The 23,358-nt window shown below is 32.4% G+C and overlaps 1 pseudogene; it reads left to right on the top strand.

Annotated features, from left to right (window-relative positions):
* Positions 1 to 21,653, top strand: part of LOC107018454 — a 54,247-nt pseudogene extending 32,594 nt beyond the window's left edge.
* Positions 21,654 to 23,358: the final 1,705 nt, after the last annotated feature.

Raw genomic sequence — 23,358 nt, 5'->3', positions numbered from 1 at the left:
CACACACACACACACACACACACACACACACACACACACACACACACACACACACACACACACACACAGAACAATTGAGTTCAAGAAACATAATGAAAAGAATATTCAAATTTATTGTTCACTAAAAGGTTCCTTTTGTATAAAAAACGTATTTTGTAAGCATGCAACTGAAATCATTACCTTGTCGTCAACAAAGTTAGTTGAGCATCATGAAGTGTCAAGTACAATTTCTGGCGTAGGCAAAAAATATTAAATAAATTTTTCTGTTTATGCCTTGAAGAATAATGTTGCCTAGTGCATGTATTGGTGAAATGATGTTATCATAGATGCAAGAACAATAAACTGGACCACAATCGAGAAAGCAATATATATGATTAGAAAATAGAAAGAGAGATGGAGAGATTTAGCAGGGAAAAAAAAAGAACACTATAGCAACTAAGACATTCAATTACTTGAATGAAATCTAAGGGTGAAAAGAAAATTGAACTTATACAAGTGAAGACTACCCAAGTGATCAAGAAGGTTCAATTGAACAAGTATGAGGATTTCTCCAACCTCCCAAAGGAGCCTAAGCATCAAATCTTCATTCAGAAAGTAATCCCTAAAATAATTCCTAGTTTCTGCTTTTAATGTTGTAGATAAACTAACGTAAAATAGTTACAATAATACACTTGAGCTAAAAACAAGAAAATTCTAGCCTATTAATTATTTTAAATGTAGTCATCTCTTGCTTACATTTCCACTTTAGTATATTGTAGGCCCTTCATGCTTCTTCATTAATCTTCTAAGGTATTCAAAATACGCAAATCTACTTGTTGGTCTTCATATCCCTGATCGTTAATTCATATCCCATATGAGATGTATGGGATACCACTACACGCATATAATTTAAATCTCAAATAACTAAATATATATATATTGAAGATCAATTAATAATGTTTAATGACTACATGTTTGATTTGGAATAGAGTAATTAACATTTTTTATGTAAGAAATTGAAGAATTTCCTTTAATTCTCCCCATATATAATTTTTTTCCTTTTTATCCCCATTTTTAAACTCAAAGAAAAAATCAAAATTCTAACATAAATGTTTCCAAACAAAGTACTCTTTCATGTGGAGAAACAATACAGATTTAGAAAAGTGATGAAGAAAAGAAGGAAGAAGATCTAAATTACATTACCTTGATTGAGTGACACATTTTGTGTAAGCAGAAGGAAGATGAGAACGGCGAATGTTGAGATCGTATGTTGGTACAACCCACAAGAGAAGGAGTAGAGTAACATCCAGTCGAGAGAAAGGAAGCAATAATGCGAGAAGAGAGAAAAGTGAACTCAAGAGGAAGGTGAAGTTAACATTTATAGCTAGGTTTAATGAAAGTGGGATTTACCCGAATCAAATTAGAGTTAGGTTGTTTTGATTGTTTTGTTTCGGGCTTGGGCCAACTTTATTTTGTTTTTGGTTACCAAAAAATGGCCTATATGTCCCAAAAAATTCTTTTTAAAAAAAGTTCGTCGGGGTAATACAGAAAGTATTGAAATATGGTAAAGAAATGTCAATAAGACAATATTTTAAAAAACAGTTAAACAATAAAATTGCCATGATTTTTGTGAGTTCCTCATATAGAAATTACCTTCATCCCCCTTTCATAACTACTTACGTTTGAAATGTGTTGGAATATATTCAATAAAAATTTCATCTATTATAGATATTGATTGTATGGGACATTTCGTGATCACCAAAGATGAAGTAGCTCATAAGATTTTTCTCCAAAAATTTGAGAACAATTTGAAATCAAATTTGTTTATTCTCTGAATGAACTCTCATGCACAATGACTAATGACGATTTACGCTTTAGATATCAAAATCTTGTACACAATAATCAAGAAAATCTTAAAAATTGACGTCTCCCTAACCATTAAACTTCCATAGTAGAGGAGTCTGATGAAATTGAAATCCTTATGATGTTAAAGTACTTATGTCATGGGCTTAAAGGTATCATGAGGATAATAGATCAATGCGAGGTCTCCTACTTATCAATTATGCCTCCAAAAATTTTTTGTAGCTACGAAAAGAAATTACGCGCATCAAATCATGGGGGTGGGGCACAATATTATCATCTGTAGAAAAGTGGTCTACATTCTCATTCATCGTTAACTAAAGGGTATATATATAATTCTTACCTTAACTACACTTTCATCTTCAATATTGATGTATCTTACTTTCTATAGGTAACATTATTTAAGTAAGAAAATATATTGCAATGAAAGAGGAGTTAGTATTCAATGGAGATGGAATAAATTCAAAGAATTTACTATTTTGTATGACCAGTGTGATTTCACAATAACTTTTTAACAATAGAATATTGAGAAGTTCAAAGAAATAAGGTGACATGATACCTCACAAATATGCGGACAACATATAGGATAACTCGAGAAACAAAAACTTACAATTAATTGAGGAAAAAGAATGGTAGAAAAAAAAGGAAGAATTTCTAGATTAGCACAATGGAATATAAGGATAATAATTAAAAGTTATTTAAGTTACAATCTTGCTAAAAAGATCAAGAAAAAAAATTTTAAACCAACCTTAACAATAAATTTACTAAAATATTAATGGATAAAGTAGCAGTCCCAATGCTAAAATAGAGTTCTTCACGACTGTTATTTCCATCAATACCAATTTTACTTGTTTATTACTCGTTTTCCCATAATTCATTGATTCAATACAAAGTTACGTAGCTGAAATGTCAAATTTCACCATGTTTAACCCTTTCAAAAAGAGAGATTTCAACCCCTAGAACCAAGCTATTGACAATTAGTAAAGGAAAAAAAAATTCATTGAATGGATTGGGGAAATTCTACATACTCACTAATCATTGAGTTGTCCAGAGCATGATTTCAATTTAATAGCAAGAACTGATTTGATTTTCCTAAAACTACAAAGTATAAATGAACATATACAATACTAGAAGGGAGTGTATCAGTTCTACTTCCTTCAGATGTATCCAAAACTATCAAGATATAAATTAATCAATATGATTGAGTGAATAATTGGTTGAATCATTTACTCACCCAAAGCTTACTTGTTTTGAGATGGATTGGGTCGACATGTTTAGTTCAATATGCTAATCAACATCTAATTCTCACTCTAAACCTGACCTTAAAATATGTATCATCCAACGCACATTAGCGTGGAGGACTCCTCGCGCGTATATCGAGGTTTTAAACTAACATCCTTCCTAGAAGAATAGATGGAGTAATTTGGGTGGTCATCCCAAAGTCAATGTTGTTGAGATGAATTGGGTCAAGTATCATGATCTAACCTACCGGACCGTGCGGGCACCCATATCTATGTAGGAGAACCATCATACCGCAAAAGTAAAACATGCGGAAATATTTGACAAACAAGAACAATTATAACTCTATGATTTTTATAAATAGACCGTGAACACATTATTAATTTAAAATTTGTAAAATATTTTAAACGACTCCCATGTATCTAGTCTAAAAGGTATAAGAGCTACTAAGAATAGTATAACTGGATAATTTAAATAAAACACACAACTCCCATAATGCCAAAAAAAGAATAGAAGCTGCTGGAAGAATTTCTTCGTCTACGCCTAATGGAACATCACCAATCCTGCATCCGGACTATGTCAACATACATAACAAGGGTAGTATCAGTAGAAACAGACATATTGATAGGCATCATCGGTCAATCCGACGCCCACCACGTAAGATAAGAAACCCACTACTGAGATCATCAAATAAACCTCTCGCTTCTCCATATTCCTTTCTCTTGGAATCACCTCCAATATACATTAGCACCCTATCACAAACCCTCTTCCCACATACTTAATCATAGTTAACCATTCTATAACACGTAGAAAATACCAAGTACAACCAATGCCAATTCAACTGTCCGTTTACTGCAACTTATACCACTAATAAACCAATATATTTTACACATGTATATCAAACATATTCCATATTGTCAACAAGTATACAACAATGATAAACTAACATTTATCATCACATTGTTCCTCTCACAGAATTCAAACACAAACTATTAGTATTCCGGAACATGACAATCCGATCAAATATTATGTTGGAACGTGACAATCTGATCCAAGTTAGTTATGTTAGAACGTGGCAATCCGCTTCAAGTTACTTATGCCGAAACATGGCAATCCGATCCCATTCACATACCACAATCACAAACACGAGAACATCATAAAGATCATACATTTAAGTCATGATTTCATGGAAATGATATTTCATCTATCTCATTAAAACAACTATGGACAATATTGCAATACTCATACATATTTTTTTGCAACATTTAGCCCCATTGTTTTTTGAAGCCCGTCCTCATTGGAAGTTCTACTTTTCATTCTAGGTTGAATTGATCCATTTTAGCGTCTTCCTATGCTAGAGCATCTCCCACTTGATTTGTTTTTCTAAAGCTGTCGTGGATTTTATTTATTGGATTTTACATTTTATTTATTTAATCAAAGCTCCGATTTTATCATATTGGAAATTTTCCATATTTAGTTAAAAAACTAATAAAATTAGTTGATATTTTGACAAGACAATGATCATCATAGGTTACATATATTTTGCTATTGATTGGTGTTGNNGGGGGGGGGGGGGGGGAGGTTTGACTCCACATTCTTATGTTTTAGGTAAGTAATACAATTTGGTGATTAATCTATCAGCCAAAACTTTATAATGCACATAGTTTTGGGGTAACAACATATTAAAACTATTTTAATGTTGATGAAATTAAAATACAATTCCAAAAGAAAGGAAAAAAAACTACTCATGCAGTGATTTTTCCAGCGAATGAAATCAGCTTCACTGCATGCAGGAGGTACCCCAAATTGACAGTTTTTTCCCCTTCTCATTCCCATCCTTTCTATAAAAGGTAAGAGAATCTTCAGAAGACAAAAGAAAAAAAAACAGTACGATTCATGTACATCATGCAGTAATACTTTCTCTGTAATTACCTCACCGCACTTTCTTGTTGCTAGTTACATTTAACAATAAAAAAGTGCAGTGCAGCTAACCTGTTCCAAAGAGCAAGACTAAGGATGTGTTTAGTACAAAGGAATACATTTATTTTTGAAATCACATAAAGGAAAAGATTTTCCACAATTTATTTTTCAATTTTTCGATGATTGGTTGGTCCAAAGTTCTGAGAAACATTTTCATTAGGTAAACAACAACAATAACAACAAACCCAAAGCAGTCTCATGTGTGGAGTATGGAGAGGATAGAGTGTACAAAAACCTTATCTCTATGTAGTAGAGGTAGAGAGGTTGTTTCTGATTGACCCTCTCAAGAAAATCAATTCAAAGCAGTAAGGGAAAAAACAAAATCTGAAAGTGAAAAAGCCATGGAAGATAGTGTGGCAGACAATACATAACATTCAGAAGTAAAGGAACATTAACAACAACTAAATAGTTTGGTAACCAAATTACAAAGAACAAAAGATAGTAAAAAAACTGAACAAAAAACTATGTGAATAATGTTAATACAACTGGTATGACAGAAAAAGCACATACATTCTCCAAACAAACAGGCATGCATATCTCACCGGAAAGTGACATACCGTGGAATTAACAACTAGACATCTACCCTAGTCTCCGACCTCTAAATCCCCTTATCTAATGACATGTCCTTAGCAAGCTGAAGATGAGCCACTGTCCTATCTAATTACCTCTTCACAATACTTCTTCAACCAACCTCTACCTCTCGTTAAACCCACCATTGTCAAGCTCTCACACCTCACAATGTCCTTTGTAACTTTTCTCTTCACGCGTTTGAACCATCTCAACATCTTTATTTCCACAACTTGCATCTTCTAAACATAGGAATTCTTAGATGGTCAACACTTCGCTCCTTACAACATAGTTGGTCTAACCACCATTCTATAGAACTTACCTTTTAAGTTTTGGGGTTACCTTCTTATCACACAAGACATTGAATGCAAGCGTTCATTTCATCCATACCGCACCAATATGGCGTGTGACATCATCATCAAATCCACCATCTTATTAGATTATAGATCCAAGATATTTGAAACATCTTTTTAAGATGCTTGAAACTTCTTTTCTTGGGGATGACTATGAATTCGACCTTAGTTCCAGCTCAGCCTAATTTGTTACATCACCGAACTTGCACTACGAGTATTCTCTAGGAAAACATGTTCCTTAAAAATGAGGAAAATGATTTCCTTGATGAAACTATGGAAAAAAATGATATTGCACATCAAATTGTCTCCTCCCTACCCTCCAACACACGCCACTCGCACCCACAAACCCCATTCCCACCACCCCTACCTCCACACCCAGCCCCATAATGTTTGAAACTTTGAATAAGTTACATACAAATTCTTTTGGGACAATAATTTCTATTTACTCACCAAACATAAAATAAAATAAAATAAGAGAGAACATCTCTTAGATAGCAAGAAAGTTTTTCCAAAAATCATTCACATTTTCCTTCATACCAAACACACCCTAAAGTGCAATTTACAACAAATTCCTACATATATATGCTAATTTCTGAATTGTTGGGTCATTGCACATTCATAAAAAGTAATGTTAACTCCATAGAGTTAGCTGATTTTGAGGCTTCCTATTGGCTTCTCACCCCAGAATGAGACTCGCTCTTCTCGTCCAGAAGAATAGTTGTCTTCCTGGTTAACTAGTCATTGGACTTTGGCACCAAAGAAAGTCGAGAAGGGATGAATCAAACAAGAAATCTTTATTGGTTATACCTCCTATTTTTTTATAAAGAGAATGAATCTTTTTCTCGAAGGATCAGAAAAAAACGGGTCAGGATATCCTGCGTGAATGATTTGGACTCGTAACGCGTTGATCTCAATTTTCTTAAGTCACAAACCAACAAAGGGAAATCATCAGCGGAAATGAATTCAAGAAGGAAAATAATATTTGCTTAAAATACAAAGAAGCATTGGGAAGGAAAGCCTCAACTCTAAGGTACAAAAGACAGAAAGAAATATATCATAGAATATATGGTTAATCAGCACATAAAAGGAAAGAAGCAAGAATCTCACAATCTTGGCAGGAATCACAATAAAATCAAATCATCAAGAAACAGGAAGAGCCAAAAGATAAGAATACTGCTGATCACACAAGAACAAGATCAAATCAACACAAGGAAAGCAGAAGAAGTAATGAAAAAGGAAGAGCCATAAATCAAGCCACAAGATAAGAAGTCTGTTGATCACACAAAGACAAGATCAAATCAGCACAAGGAAAGCATAAGAAGCTATTTACTACAGATCAACTAAATAACCTCAATCAAGGACTCCCTAAATTAATCCTTGATTGAGATAAAATCACTTGGGGTTTCCCTTACAATGAGCAGAGGCCATCATCTATTTATATCGATCCAGATGTATAGCGTGAAACACGCAACTTCACTTGAGCTTAACAAACAGGTTTCTTTTGTCTTTTATAAAGCTTTGTAAATACTTGAGTGATACAATTGAAAAGAAAAGAGAAAAGAAGACCATATGAGTGTAGGTATAGAAGTTGAGGAGGTGCCAAGGTAGAAATGTGATTTGCATATCACACAGGTTAAAAGTTCAGTTAATGGTGTAACAAGAAGATCTCTTCAATGCTCTTAAGGCAAACATTGAAACCCAAGGGGACTGAACTATGCACCACTTTGGTGATCTGAACCCTGATAGCTGACTAGGTGAATTATTTAATTCTCCCGACCCACCCACACTCGCCCCTATTCCCTCTTCAATGCAAGTAGAACATTAAAAAAAACCTTTTCTTTTCTACCTTGTAACACTGAATAAGTTGTACACCAACAAGAACACAATAAAAACCCAAAAGAGAACATTAAATAATCAAATTATCATCTTGAACACATACCCTTTTTGTTTAGCCCATTCAAAACCAATCTTGTAGGTTTCACAATCATTGAGGTACTTATTCCCAGTTCTTCAGATCTCAATTTCTTCCATTTTGGCGCATCCACATCGCCTATTTGAATGAAAAATTACCACCCCGAACTTCCAATTCACAATTTAGCTCAAAGAATCCAAACATATTGAAACTTTATCATCAAGATTTTACCTTTTCCACTGAAGCATTATAAGATCAATTCTTTAATACTTTTACTGGTTCAACAGCTACTGCTGCTACAGAGTTGCTCTTTCGAACATTGCGAAGCCAGAAGATAAAAGGCTACAAATATTGATTTGGGTTCCATGACAAGAACTTGAGGAACTACCATTGTTATCCCCTTCTGGAGTTCTGGTTTAAGCCATTTTAATATCTTTGGGAGGGAAAGGATATATATGGATATGGTTTTTAATTTCATTTAGGTATATACAAAATAAAATATTCCGTGTGTTTCAATATACTTATATGGTTTTTAATTTCATTTAGGTATATACCAAAACAAATATTTCGCCTTTTTCAATTAATGTAACACTTTTCGTTTTTTAAGAGTTAAACTGTTTAAGTTTGATCAGAAATTTGTGTATGAAATCTTCAATTTTTTTGATATAAGATTTATATATTTGTAAACTATGTAGAAAGTATTATCAGTCACAACAATCAATAATTCAAAAATGTTTAAAAGATGTATGAAAAATTTAAAGTCACAGTTAGATTTGTTTAAATCTCAAAATCCAAAAGATACCATATAAAATGGGACGGACGGAGTATCTCATAGATTCCTTCCTACATTGTGTTGCTAGCCGGTACAATCTAAATTAATTAGGCTTCAATAAAAATATCAAACATAGTATATGAAAAACAAATAAAATACGAACAATCCTTTAATGCTTTATTCGGTTGCAAAATTTAAATTATATGGACTCTAATATAAAATTGAATACAACAGGTAAAAAATTAAATAAAATACTTCATACAGTGTTCCCTTTGATTGTGAAGCTCGGTAGCAAAATTTGAATCAATTGAACTCCAATATAAATGTTGAACAAATCAGACAAACAATCAATATACTTCATAGAGTGCTTCCCTCGAATGTGCTGATTTGTGAAAAAATATGAATTAGTTGGACTCTATTATGAATATTAAATACATCAGATAAATACAAACGGATAATTCATTGAGTCCTTCCCTCAAATACAAAATCTTGAATTAGTTCATTTTCAATACGATTATCGAATAAATCATATAAAAATGAAATAGATACAAACAAATATTTTATGACATACACATAGTTCATTAGTTGGCACTACTTTTTATTTTTACATATCTGAGGTGCTGACCTTGTTAGACACCTAAAACACTGTCGAATGTCTCAGTAATAAATAAAAAAAAGTAACTTTTCTATGATTAAATAGAAATAAAATTGTATTAATCATAATTAATAATGTTATTATATTTTTAAAATGTGTCTAATAGTTTTTGCAAAATATATTCAACTATAACACATCTTTATTCTATTATGGTAGTACGTCGCATTATCTCGTCTATTGCTACGCCATTTGCTGAAAACTTAGATTATGAAAGAGTTTCCTCCATGTACACTTATAAGTGTTTCCTCCATAATATATAAGTGTATTTGGAAAAAATTCTTTAGTCATCTATGTTTTCAACAAAATTGCGTAGAATGAATAAGCGAGGTAATGCGGCGTACTACCACAATAGAATAAAGATGTGATATAGTTTGAATATACTTTGCAAAAACTATTGACACATTTTAAAAATATAATAATTTTTTTAATTATGATAAATACAATTTTATTTCTCTTTATGCATAGAAAAGTTCACTTTTTTGTTGTTGTTACTGTTGTTATTTGCAATTAAGTCAATATTGGATTGTTTATTATATTAAATCATTTGTTGTTCTCTACAATGTCTGACTTGAATTATATGATGGTGATCTGATTCTAGCTTAATTTCATTTTGACATGTAATGAATTTATTCCTTCTTTTATCATGTGTTCATCTATACATTGATTGCTCAATTAGTATATCGTCACTAATTTATTAAATATGTTAAGTCAGACTTGAAATTCTTGTTTTATGATTTTAATAAATTTTGAATGACTAGTAATAAGATTGTCAACACATTTGTCGTATTTTTTTATTTTTCTATTATTTCTTTATTTGTCACTCAGTTGTATTTATTTAAATACACAAAGGGCATAGACACTTATATTTGTTTCCTTTTGTCACAAAAAAATTTGTTCTCTTTTTTGTCTCCTTATAAACCAATTATTTCCTAGTGGTTATATTAAGATTCTGTTTTATTATACACATATAACAATGTTTAATGTTTAGTATATGCATTTCATAGTTTTGTGTGAATATATACTCAAGCTATTTATATTTGTTTTAAGCAAAGCCTAATGATGACTCCTTTTTTGATTCGTAATTGAAACAAAAAAAATAAATTATTAACCTATCGTAATTTATCTCCAGAAAAAAATATTAAAGTACCTTTGTCATTTTTTGTAGAGCAGGTCAATATAATTTGCTTACTTTTTCAACTATGAGCTCATTAGTATGGAAGAAAAGATTTACTTTGTACGAGCATGGAATATTAATTCAAATATTTCGTTCATATATTTTGCCTTTTTTATGTTTTCATAATATATGTTCTATATGATCGAATACAAAAGTTGAAAGAGAAAAAGAATATCAAAAAGAAAAAAAACTGAAGAACACGGTACAAACAAATTTGATATAAGAGGATTTTTCCAAGAAGATACTACCTAACAAACATAAGAAACAAACTATTCAGGGTACATAATTTATTAATTCTACATCTTGCACTGACTTATATTATGTCAATCCCATTTTACCTGTTAAAATAAAACAAGTAAAGAGTTAATTGTAAATTTAGTAATTACGAACCATGAATAGATTGTTTCTTTTTGTTTGTTAAGTTGATAACTCTCTCGTTCCTTTCTAGATTTGCATGTTCTTCACATTTATTGTTGTTATTGATATTCTCTTTCAGTTTCAACTTTTACACTTCGATTATATGGAACATATACGGTATAAAGATAATAGAAAGACCTATCAATGAATTATTTAAATTATCAATTTATGATCATACAAAGTAAGACTTCTCCTCAAGATTAATGAATTGAAGTTGAAAAATTCCGAAAACATGATTGATCAATGCTACAAAAGTAAAAAAAATACTTCAATTTATTTCATTAGATAAATTATAATAGGAAAATAAATTGATTTCTCTGGTATAAATGATAAATTCACAAATATCTATATAGCTTTTAATTCACACTTGTCTATAACTACTATACTATGTCAAAATGAATTCAAATAGTTTCCAAGGAGTTAATAAATTTTTCATTTGAACCATTAGATTCACCATCAATTTAAAAAAATATTGATCGTTTGAAGAGTTTGACCTAATAAATTTATTTTTTTTATATAAATTTAATCAAATTTCTCTTCTGTCTCATTTGAACAATCAAATCCACTTCAACATTTAAAGAGGATGTTAATTAAGACAACAATAATAATTATTATTTTTGCGCTTAGAACATTTTTAATTTTTCATTTTTAGACATGGGAGACTCTATATCACCTCCCTATCAATTTTTTAAAATATATAACAACTGTATAATAATTATATCGTTAGTGTCAATGTACGCAAAGCATACTCATTTAAAATCATGAAATCCTAGTATTCGATGTCTCAACATTTGATAGGTTGCCTAAATACTTTAAAATTAAAAAAAAGATTATTGAAGATAAAAAAAATTATGGTTTTATATTTTTACATAAGCGATGGACCATTGTGGTCCAAACCACTTAACATTAAGTATGTGAATAATAACTCCTTCACACTACTAATCATATTGCAACATACAAAACCAAGTAATTTAATATCAAACTAAGCAAAACTTAAGTGAAATGTGGAAGCAAGCAATATATTGATCATACTAGTATAAAATGTTAACATTATTAGGCATTATGTGAAAGTTATGATAAAAGCATATGTCAAATAAATATTGATATAAACAACAATTACGTGTCAAAGTTCAAGCTAGTTAGGGTAAATTCTCTTTGTATTTTGGATTAGGGTGAGAAAGAATGGGTGTGCAGGTAACATGTATAAGTTATACATTCAATTTTTCACCACTATCTTACCTTAATAATTGAATTTGAAAGATATAAAGAATAATAGGGTTCATGGAACATAATAAAAAGGCAATTCAAATAATGTGTTCACTAAATGGAGGTTCTTTTTGCATCAAAAATGTAATTTTTTAGCATAACAGATATTGTTACCTGGTTGTTAATGAAGGAGTTGAGAACCATGAGTATCAAGCACAATTTCTGGCATAGACCTAGATATTTTCTCTTATTTATACCTTGAAGGATAGAGTTACCTAGTACATGTGTTGGTAAGATGATGTGATTGTCAATGTAAGAAAGAAAAAGTGAACCACAACCAAGCAAGAAATATATATGATTTAGAAATATAAAGAAAAACTGCGAGATACTAATTGATGTGATTCTAGATGTAAGAACAATAAAGTGGACTACGATCAAGCAAGCGAGATATATGACTAAGAAATAGAAAGAAAGATGTTAAGATTTTGAAGAAAAAATGAATGATCTAGCAAATAAAAGACATTCAATATTTTCTAGAACAAAATATAAGGGTGAAAAGAAATCGAACTCACACAAGTGAAGACTTACCCAAGAAATCAAGAAGATTCACTTGAACAAGTATGAAGGTTCCCGCAAACTCACAAAGGAGCCTAAACTTCTAATGTTCATTCAAAAACTAACCCCTAAAAAATATCCCGGTACTACTATTTATAATAGTAGATAAACTAACTCAAAATAGTTACAATAAAGGACTTTTCCTTTTTAGTCCATTTTTAAACTCAAAAGAAAATTTAAAATTCTAGAATAAATTGTTTCAACAAAAAAACTCTTTCACTTAAAGAAACAATAGAGTTACTTAGAAAATTTGAATTACATTACCTTGGTTGTGTGACACATCTTGTGTGCGAAGAAGGGAGATGAGAATGTTGAGATCGGGAGGCAGTACAACCCACAAGAGAAGGAGTAAAGAGTAACATTCAGTCAAGAGAAAGGAGGCAACAATGTGAGACGAAAGAAGTTAATATTTATAGATAAGTTTAATTGAAGTGGTCTTTTTCCTAATATAATTAGAAATAAGTTGTTTTGATTGTCTTATTTTGGGCTTGAGCCAGAACTTTAGTTATATTTTTGGTTAATTAATAAAATGGCCTATACTATCAAAAAAATTTGTGGGTAATATAGGAAGTATCGAAATTTGGTAAAGAAATGTTAATATTGCAATATTTTTTAAAACAGTTAAAGTATGAAATTTCCAAGATTTTTGTGAGTTTCTCATATAGAAATACTTTCACCCTCTTTCTCCACTACCGACATTTGAATTGTGTCGGAACATAATCAATCAGAATTTCATTNTATATATATTAAAATTTACCCTGAAAATGTCATCATGTGTTTAGGTGAGGAACTTTTGGACCAAAAAAGAAAAAGATGTCATTGAAAACAAAATTTGTTTTTAAAAATATTTAAAACATGAAATAATAACATCCATCTCATTTTTGTTACTATAAAATTTGAAACTTTGATATAACTAAAAATTCATTGGCTAGATAAAGAAACTTTGACAAAACTGGATAATTTTGTATCACTCTAACAACCTTATTTTCGTCGTTAGAGAGAAGCCAATGAGAAAAGAATTGGGGCCAAAAAACTTTTCATAGTAACTTGGGATTTTCTAGCCTAGTCTAGATTTGGACGAAATCAGAGTCAGTGAGGTCTAGGGAAATTTGATAACAAATGAGAGATCTATTAATGAAGTTGATTAGATGAATGGATAGAGAAGTTGTTAAGAAACTCGTACGACTTGAAGGAATTGAATTCGGGTTAGTAGAACTCCCGAAACTAATCTTAGTGTGAACATGTATTTTTTGAGTGTATTGGGATGCTAGTATGTTGTGAAATGGGGGTTTCAAATTCTTAAATTTTCTCATTATTTCCGTGCAAGCGATGTGGCGGGATTATTCCTGGGGGAGGGAGGGGGGCTTTGGCGGGTTGGGGCCACCACAGCGGGGGACAAACGCGACTTAAGTCAGAAATAAAACCTCCAAAAATGTTTTTTTTTGAACTCTTTAACTTTGAGGGCTAAGGAACGATCCCAAGTGTTCTTGACAATTTTTCACCATTCTTGAGGCTAAAGGTAAGGTTTTTACTTTTGAAATCCATATTTCGATCCATAGAACCTAGTTTCTTGGGTAATATTCAATGAGTGAGGGGTTTTTATATGGGAATTATTGTGCGAAAATCCCTAATCTAGGTATGGGAATCATGGATGTAGTCTAGGAATATTGAATTTGTTATAATTAAGATAATTAGACCTTTGATTGTTGATACTTGCGTATAAATTATTGTTTGTAGACCTAGAACAAGCGGAAAGAATCTTGAAAGGGAAGATTCAAATGCCTTAGGGAATTAAAGCTTGAATTTCAGGTCGGTGATGGTTATGATTTCATGTTGTTGTGTTGTATATTTGTAATGACTACATTATTAGGCATGTATGTATGTGAATGTTGTGTTTGTAAAATAAGGATGATTGAATAATTGTATGCATGAAATTATGAACTGATTGTATGATTATGAGAATGTATATTGTGATTTTAATTGTGGCTTGTCGAATGAATCAGGCGCTGCGTTGTGTTTCGACACACTAACTTGGATTGGTTGCTAAGTTTCGACATTAATATGGGATCGGTTTCCACATTTCGCATAAACATTGCATGGGATCGATTGCAACGTTTGGCATAAATATTGGATCCGACACCATATTTTGACATGCTAACAGTGTTGGTGTTGGTTCGATGAGAGGACCATTGAATTTGGTTCCATGAGAAGACCATTGACTTGACATAACTATATATCTTGAGAATTGTAAAGTTGCGCGTGGTTCATAAGTGATGACTAATATTATATACATTCGGTATATGCATGTTTATTATAATTGTAATGAATTATATAAGTTTCACCTTTTGTGATAGTTGTGCGATCCTACCAGTACATTGTGGTTGTGTACTACTACTGCACTTGCTTGTTCTTTGTTAAATACAGGGCATCTTGTGGCAGCTATTGATAGACCTTAGCTAGGTGACTATTGAGCATGGTCAGATTTAAGGGTGAGTAGTTCTTTTAGACTGCCATGGATCTTTCTTGTTTAAGTTCACTGTTTTCGGACTTCGACTATTTGTTTAAAGTGTTGTTTAGTTTCGGGGTTGTACCCACTTGCTCTTAGACTTGGGCTAAGAAGAGTTTTGGTAAAATGACTTTCAGGTTCTAGGGGTTGTTCTTCTACATTAGTTTCGTTAGTTATTTGTATAAACCCTTGGAGTTTATGGGAACTCCATATTTTTGTTGTCATTTATTCTCCCACCGGAGGGTTAGTGTGGGTGTCAATCACCACATTCTGGGTTGTGACAAAGTTGGTATCAGATCCCTAGGTTCGTTGATCTCATTGTACCAAAGTGGATCTAGTAGAGTTTTGTGAAACGGTACGAAGACGTATATACTTTTCTTCGAGAGGCTATAGGACTTTAGAAAAAACTGACTTCTTTCTACTCCTTCTTCTATGACTTAAATTTAATTGGCATATGGGTGAAACAAATTGGTATCTTTCCTCCTTCACTCTATGGCCCGAACTAGAGGAACAAAAGTTGTAGCACCATCACTAACAATAAAAGATGTGTATAGACTATCGACAGTTGAATAGGGTCACCATTCGGAACATGTATCCATTGCCTCTACTAAATGATCTTTTGACCAGTTGTAGGGTGCATCAACTTACCCTTTTCTCTTGTACTGAGAGAAGAGTAATGGTTATCTATGGAGAAAACTAATTTATAATTCGAGCTTGTCTCTTGAAAAATGTGAACGTTCCTTGTTGCCTTAATTACTATGAATGTGGGAGTTGTATTTTCTTAGATTTTATTCGTAAGAAAGATCTGAACTTGTCTTGCGCTTGAGTAATAACAGTGTGAGTGTCTGGTGTATCTTAGGGATGTGTGGGTTATGGTGTTGAATTAACTAGAATGATTATACTGTGTATCAATGGATTTACTTGGGGAAGATAATGATTATCCTAAATTTCTCAGTAAAGTTGAAAACCGTTGGGAGATTTACAAAAGAGAAAAATTGCTGAAAAACTTATTACATGGATACTATTTCCATCTGAGCCGCTAGGGCGGGATTTTTCCACTAGCGCGAGGCCACTAAAGTAGGAGCGAGGCTTCTAGAGCAGGACAGAGCGAGATAGAACGTCAACCTTGTCTCCTATGTTTTTCCCAAATCGCCTTATAGAACCCAAATCAAATACGAACTAAACCTTGCAATCATATCAATGTTCATCGAGGATAGACTATAAAACCTTGTAATAAACCAAATGTTGTCAAAGAAACAAAAGTACTAGCCATGTGTGTACAAAATAACAAAAAGAGGTAAGAGAAATTTGCTACATATGAATTTCGGTTGACTTCGGTTGTCTTTTTAGGTCATGTAGTTTCAATGGAAGGGGTAATGGTAGATCCCCAAAAGAATGAAGCTGTCAGAAATTGGGTTCGACCTTATCTTTGTATGAAATTTAAAGTTCTACAGGGATCTCTAGCTACTATAATTGTTGTGAAGCGATTAAGGTCAGATTTGAAGATTAGATGACAAAATTCAAAAAGGTTTTGGTAAGGACGATTAGATAATGAACGCCATTACTCTAAGAAATGCGTTTAGTGTTGTTGTCATATCATGTATAAGGTGTTTAGCGAATGATGGAATTAAGTTATGTCAATTGAGGTCATAAGCTATACTATTGTTTTATGGATTGATGGTATATCAAGATGACATGGTTCAGTTTTATGCCTTTTCAAGCAAGACCGGGGCTTAGGATCTGATGTAGTGATCAAAATGTTATTATTGTTGTGATCGGGTGACTAATGTGTTGTTTAATCCGGATTCTACTTATTCTTATGTGTTTGTGCGATTTGCCTCATAATTTAATATGATTTCTAATATAATTGATGCCCCCATCAATGTTTCTACCCGAGTTGAAGAGTCAGTCATAGTCGCCCATATATATCTTGTTGTCCTGTTGTGTTTATGCATTTTCAAATTTGGGTTGATTTAGTTATGCTGGATATGATTGACTTGATATAATCTTAGGTATGACTTGGTTGTCCTCCAATAATGATGAGCTTTATGTTAATGCTAACTCGATAACTCTAGAGATCACAGATAGGAAAAGGTTATAGTGGGAAGGATGTACAAGCCTAAGTCAGGTAAGGTCATATCTTTCTGTGGGGGGTAGGATGCTTGTGAGGCAGGATTATTTGGCTTAGTTAGCTCATATTCGGGATGTTGAGGTTGAATCCCCCTCTATTAAGTCTAATTATGTGGTGTCATAATTGAGAGAGCTTAAAGCTCAAATCCAGGAGCTTCTTGATTGAGGTTTCATCCCTCCTATTACTTCCCCGTGGGGTTCTGCTGTCTTGTTTGTTAAGAAGAAAGAGTGCAGTACGCCAGTGATTTTATCATAAGCCATAAAGGAGTGGATTGATATTGAAATAACAAACTTATGGATAAAGAATGTCCCAATGATTATACTTGAGTGAAGGAAATTGAAATATTTTTGTAAGAAAGTGTGTATAAAAATTGGATTAGTCCTTTGAAATTGATGAGTTTACTTGAGTTTGAGGTGTCGTGTTGATGAAAAGGTTGACTTCAAATTGATAGTCAACACGGACTGAGCGTAATTGTAATAAGAATTCGTGATGGATGGTAACAGGATGTAACTATATAATAAAATTGTTGGTTAAGCGAATTTCTGTATAGTAATTACACTTGAGAGTATCTAAGGTTGTGGTTTTCTAATATGTTGTGAGTAACGTGGTTATATGAAATGTTTTAAGAGATGGAGTCATAATGAAGAAAAATAGTGGGATGTAGTACAACTTTTAAAGAGAGATGAGAGCAAGAATATTTTATTTGATAGGAAAGGCTAAATAGATATCCTCAGGGGGTAGATAATTAGGTTGAGAGACACGTGATTTCATTCATATTGTTGTTTGGTAATAGTGTTACAAGTCCATCTTATTGGTTAAAAACTATTAGAAAGGACTTAAGAAAGGAGTGTACCGACATTAGTTCGAGTGTAATGATACATACTTTGGTTTTGTTTTTGAGTTTAGTAATGAGTATGATTGAACTTATAAAAGGACATTGTAAGATCGATGGAGATGCGATGAATGATAAGCAGATACACATGAATTCATAAGAATCTTCACGGTAAAAGCTAATGATGATAAATAAGGGAAATTTGTTATACAGCTGAATTTATAAATCAGATTTTTCATTAGAATTCTACATTAAGTTATGAATTGGCAAGGTAATAAATGATCAATTGTATCAAGTATTGAACCTTTGAAAGGACCTACACCTAGTTTGAGTCGTAAACTTTATTACTATTGATTGTTAAGTACCTAAAAATGGTTTATTTTAAAAAGTGTTGGTTTGTAATAAGGTAATTGGTCAGAGTCCTTGTGATTGTTGTTAGTATTGTGAGTATGATTCACTAGCTATTCTCTCGTGTGTTTTCACCTTTTTGGGTGGATCGCTAGTGGTGGGTCAGGGGTATCAAAATTTGTGATGTGCTCTTGGGGTTGAGTGGGAATATTAGGAAGAGTTGGTTATTTCGAATGATATAATTGGTGTTGTCTTGGAGTTGTTAAAGTACTTTAGTGGTTCTACAAGTACCACCTTGCTTATGAGAATTTGTAAAGGAGCTACCATTCGCATTTATGGTTGTCCGATAGCCTAATATTTCATCTTGTTGTCAAGGTCATTTATCGATTTTATGTGGTTGAGAATGTGGAGATCATTGGATCCAATTCTACTATTCTTAACAGGTAATCTATGATTAGAGTGTATTGATTGGTTCAAGTTAACCTCTAATTGTGGCGAGTTTTGATTAAGGATTTATCCATGGTTATTGGAGAAAGGATATGTCCTAATGTTTGTGTCAAAGTCCTTGATAACATGTTGCAGACATATGTACGATCAACTTTGGTGGTTATCAAGGATAGATTTGTGGCTAGTTAAGTATACATACAACAATATAATATCATCTGGGTATTTTGTTGACTTCATTTACGCATTGTAGGTGAGGAAGTATAAGTATTCAATTGGTTGACTACACACGAGGATTATATCATAAAGGGAGGGTCAGTGTTGTTAAAAAACACCTTTGGTATGAGAGAAAACTGGTTGAAATTCTTGATCACGATCGGAAGCTAAGGACATGCCAGACAAGTATCCCCAATAATTCGACGTTGCAGATATTATTCTACCCTTACTTTAGCCAGTCTTTCCTAGTTGATCACTCGGGGACAAATGATGGGTAAATTGGTATCTATTGTAACTACCTAATTTTTGTCGTTAGGAAAAGCCAATAGAGGAAGAATTAGGTCCAGAAAAATTTTCCTTAGTAACTTAGGATTTTCTAGACTATCCAAATTTGGACGAAATTCAAGTGACATCTAGGGAAATATGGTAACAAATGAGAGATCTATTAATAAATTTGATTATATGAGTGGACAACAAAGACGTTAAGCAACTGGTACGACTTTACGGAATTGAATTCGGGTGAGTAGAACTCCCAAAACAAATCTTAGCATGAACGGATATTTTTTTGAGTGTCATGGGGTGATGGTGTGTTGTGAAATGGGCGTTTGGAATTATTAAATTTGCTCAATGTCTCCATGTAAGATAGTGTGGAAGGATTATTCCCGCTATGGCCGGGCCGTTGTTGTGGGTTGGGGCTGCCACAGCGGAACATATGCGAGTTAAGTTGGAAATAAAATCCCAAAAGTATTTTATTCTACAGTTTTTGATATTGACAGCTAAGGGACAACCGTAGGTGTGTTCTTGATGTTTTTTCACTATTCTTGAGGCTATATATATGGGTGTGGGTTCCATGATAGGACTATTGAATTGAGTTCCGTGAGAAGACCGTTGACTTTACGTAACTGTATATATTAAGAATTTTGAAGTTGCACGTGGTTCGTAAGTGATGACTAATATTATATATGTTTGGTATATACATATTTATTATTATTGTAATGACTCATATATGTTTCACCTTTTGAGATACTCGCGTGATCCTACCAGTACACTGTGGCTGAAAACTGATACTGCACTTGCTTGTTTTTTCTTAAGTACATGACATCTTCAAGTGACTATTGATAGACCTCGGCTAGGTGACAATTGAGTGTGGCCAAATTTGACAGTGAGCTAGTTTTTTCAGGCTATCATAGATTTTTCTTGTTTAAGTCCACTTTTTTCAGACTCAAACTATTTTTTAAAGTGTTGTTTAGTTTCAGGGTTGTACTCATTAGTAGAGTTTTTCCAGAACAATTTCAGGTTTTGGGGATTGTTCTTCCGCATTAGTTAGGTTTGTTATTTATTTAAACCTTTAGATTTTATGAGAACTTTATATTTTTATTGACATATAAAACTGCTCTTGTAACTTTAGATGCCTTAGTATTGATTTAGTTGTGTAGTTTTTGTTTAAGTTGTTTGGTTTGAGTTTGTAGTAATGATTCTCCCATCGAAGGATTAGTGTGGATGTGAATCACGACGATCTAATTCGTGATTATCAACATCAAGAATTTCTGCAATATTTTTCTTTCTCTCAAAGAGTCACTTGTACATTTATATACGTTGACCATTGATAATGAAAGATATTCATTGTCACAAAGTACAATTTAGCTAACATATATAGCTGACACATCTAGGTTGGTTCAACTACAGTTACAAAATACTATAAAGAGTCTATGGATGTCAAATGGGCAAATTGGAGTGATTTAAATTTGGTATAATATATATATTGGATTCTAAACTAGGCTTCAAATTTTAATTTTGACCTTCAATTTTCATAATGCGCAAACAAACAAACTCTTAACTATCAAACTTGTAAATAAATAAACACACGAGTCCTACATGACACAATACACGTAGGTAGGGGTGGGCATAAACACCGGAAAACCGAAACACCGAACCGAACCGAAATTTTATAGAATTTCGGTTTCGGTATTTCGGTTTTCGGTTCAGTATTCGGTTTAATTTTTTGTATTTTTTGGTATTTCGGTTTGATTTTCGGTACATATTACTTTGTAATTCGGTATTTCGGTTTAAACCGAAATATTATGCTATAATTTATAAATTATATTATATTAATTAACAATTATTAATATTAAATAATTTTTTTAAAAAAAGTAAGAAACCCTAATACCCTATCTCTTTGACTCTCTCTTTCTACCAGATTTTTTCTCCTTTCATCTTCCTCACTCCTCATCCTCTCCTCATCCGCTCCTCTTCAGCTCTTCTTCCTCTTCTTTTCTCCTCTTCCTCTTCTACTCCAGGCTCCAACCACTCTTCAGCAGCGCCGCCAGCCGCCGTCCACAACAAGGGAAGCAGCAGCAGCCGCGACAGCAGCACAGCAGCAGCCAGCCGCAGACAGCAGCAGCCAGCCGCCAGCCGCGCAGCAGTCAGCAGGTGCAGGTATGTTTTAGGTTTTTTAAATTTTTTTTCTTGATTTTTTTCATTTTTTTTCTTTCTGATTTTGTAATTTTATTTTTGTTACTAAACAGGCCCATTAAAAAACCGAAATAAAAAACCGAACCGAATTAATAAAAATCGAACCGAATTAACAAAAACCGAACCGAACCGAAATATTTCGGTTCGGTATTCGGTACGCAATTTACAAAAATCGAAAACCAAAAAAACCGAAAAAAAAACCGAACCGAACCGAAATACCGAATGCCCACCCCTACACGTAGGACATGACGTAGGACAAAAAATGACATGTAGGACATGGGTGTTTATTTGTCCAACTTTGTATAAGTTTAAGTGTGTACTTGTGTATGATCAAAATTGAAGGGCATAAATGTGATTCGAAGCCAAGTTAAAGGGCATATTTATGTATTATGCCTTAAACTTTTTGTGTAAAAATTCATAATTGTTATTTTTAGAGTCCTTAAGTTTCTTTTATTTAAAACCTCATTTTGATATACTTCATTGACACAGAAGAAAACTTCGCAAAAAGCAAAGTCTAATCATTAAAATTACAAATGTCATAAAAAAGAGTTTTCTCATCAAAATATAAACATGAAAAATAAATGAACATTTATATTATTTTTTACTTTCAAAATTCTGAAACAACATAAGAAAAATTACCTCTTTTTTCAACATGTTTCACACCTTCACATGCCAATTGATCTTTGGACACCGAATTTTCAACAAAACTTTGTAATATCTATTAGAAAACTTTATTGAGTTATCTTTTTTCTTTTAATTGTAAGTGAATAGGAGGTGACAATAACAATGTAAGGTGTCTGCTATGTTTTGTCTTTAATTAGTGAGAATTAGATTGTAAATAAGTATTGAAATTTGGAACCGAATACTATCTTTTAATTGTGCCCACATGTTTAGAGCTATCAATATCGGATGGTTCATTCCATTCGGGTTGATATTTATAGGCTTTGAAATTTTACGGATCAAGTCGGGTTAACTTATTTTTGGTGTGGTCCACAAAATAATCGGCTCAACCCATAAGTATGTGAGCTAAGGATATTGCCAGGCCAATCCTCTTTTTTAAAATAATATTTTTTTTAATTCAATTATAATTTAAAATATTATCATAAATATCAACAAGACAATATTACATGGTGCCAAAGTTACCACTTGTTAATCAAATTCCAAAATAAAATATCTTTATATTGTTTATTAAGTTTGATTTCAAGTAAAAGCATAAATAGCTAAATAGAAATATTAACTTAATTGTTTTTCAATGATCATAATAAAACACAAAAACTATAATAACATTCTACAGTGTTACGACTTATGTAGTGATTCCATAGAAATTTTAGAAAAATTTTATTTTATGTAGTACATATTATATAAACATAATTTATATTTCAATTTTAATATTTCAAACTTTTAACAGATTTTGAGTTTAGACTCTTGTTATTTTTAATAATCTGTTTTGTTTTAATTTTAATTAATTTTTATTTAGCCCGCGGACCAGTCCTATCCCTATTTCTCAAGCCTCACAAAGGCAGACTTATTCGGGCAGGACTAAAAATCCTTTTCTTAAATGGGCTAAAAAAATCGTAGTCCAACACTATCAAATCATGGGTTAGGCCATACAGGCCCTATAGACCTAGCCCATATTGACGGCTCTACATGTGTTTGGTCAGATACATATGTTACAAATCA

Source organism: Solanum pennellii, chromosome 1, assembly GCF_001406875.1.
Source record: "Solanum pennellii chromosome 1, SPENNV200".
Lineage (NCBI taxonomy): Eukaryota > Viridiplantae > Streptophyta > Magnoliopsida > Solanales > Solanaceae > Solanum > Solanum pennellii.
Note: the sequence above shows the minus strand (reverse complement) of the source record. Positions and strands in the feature narration are given on the sequence as shown.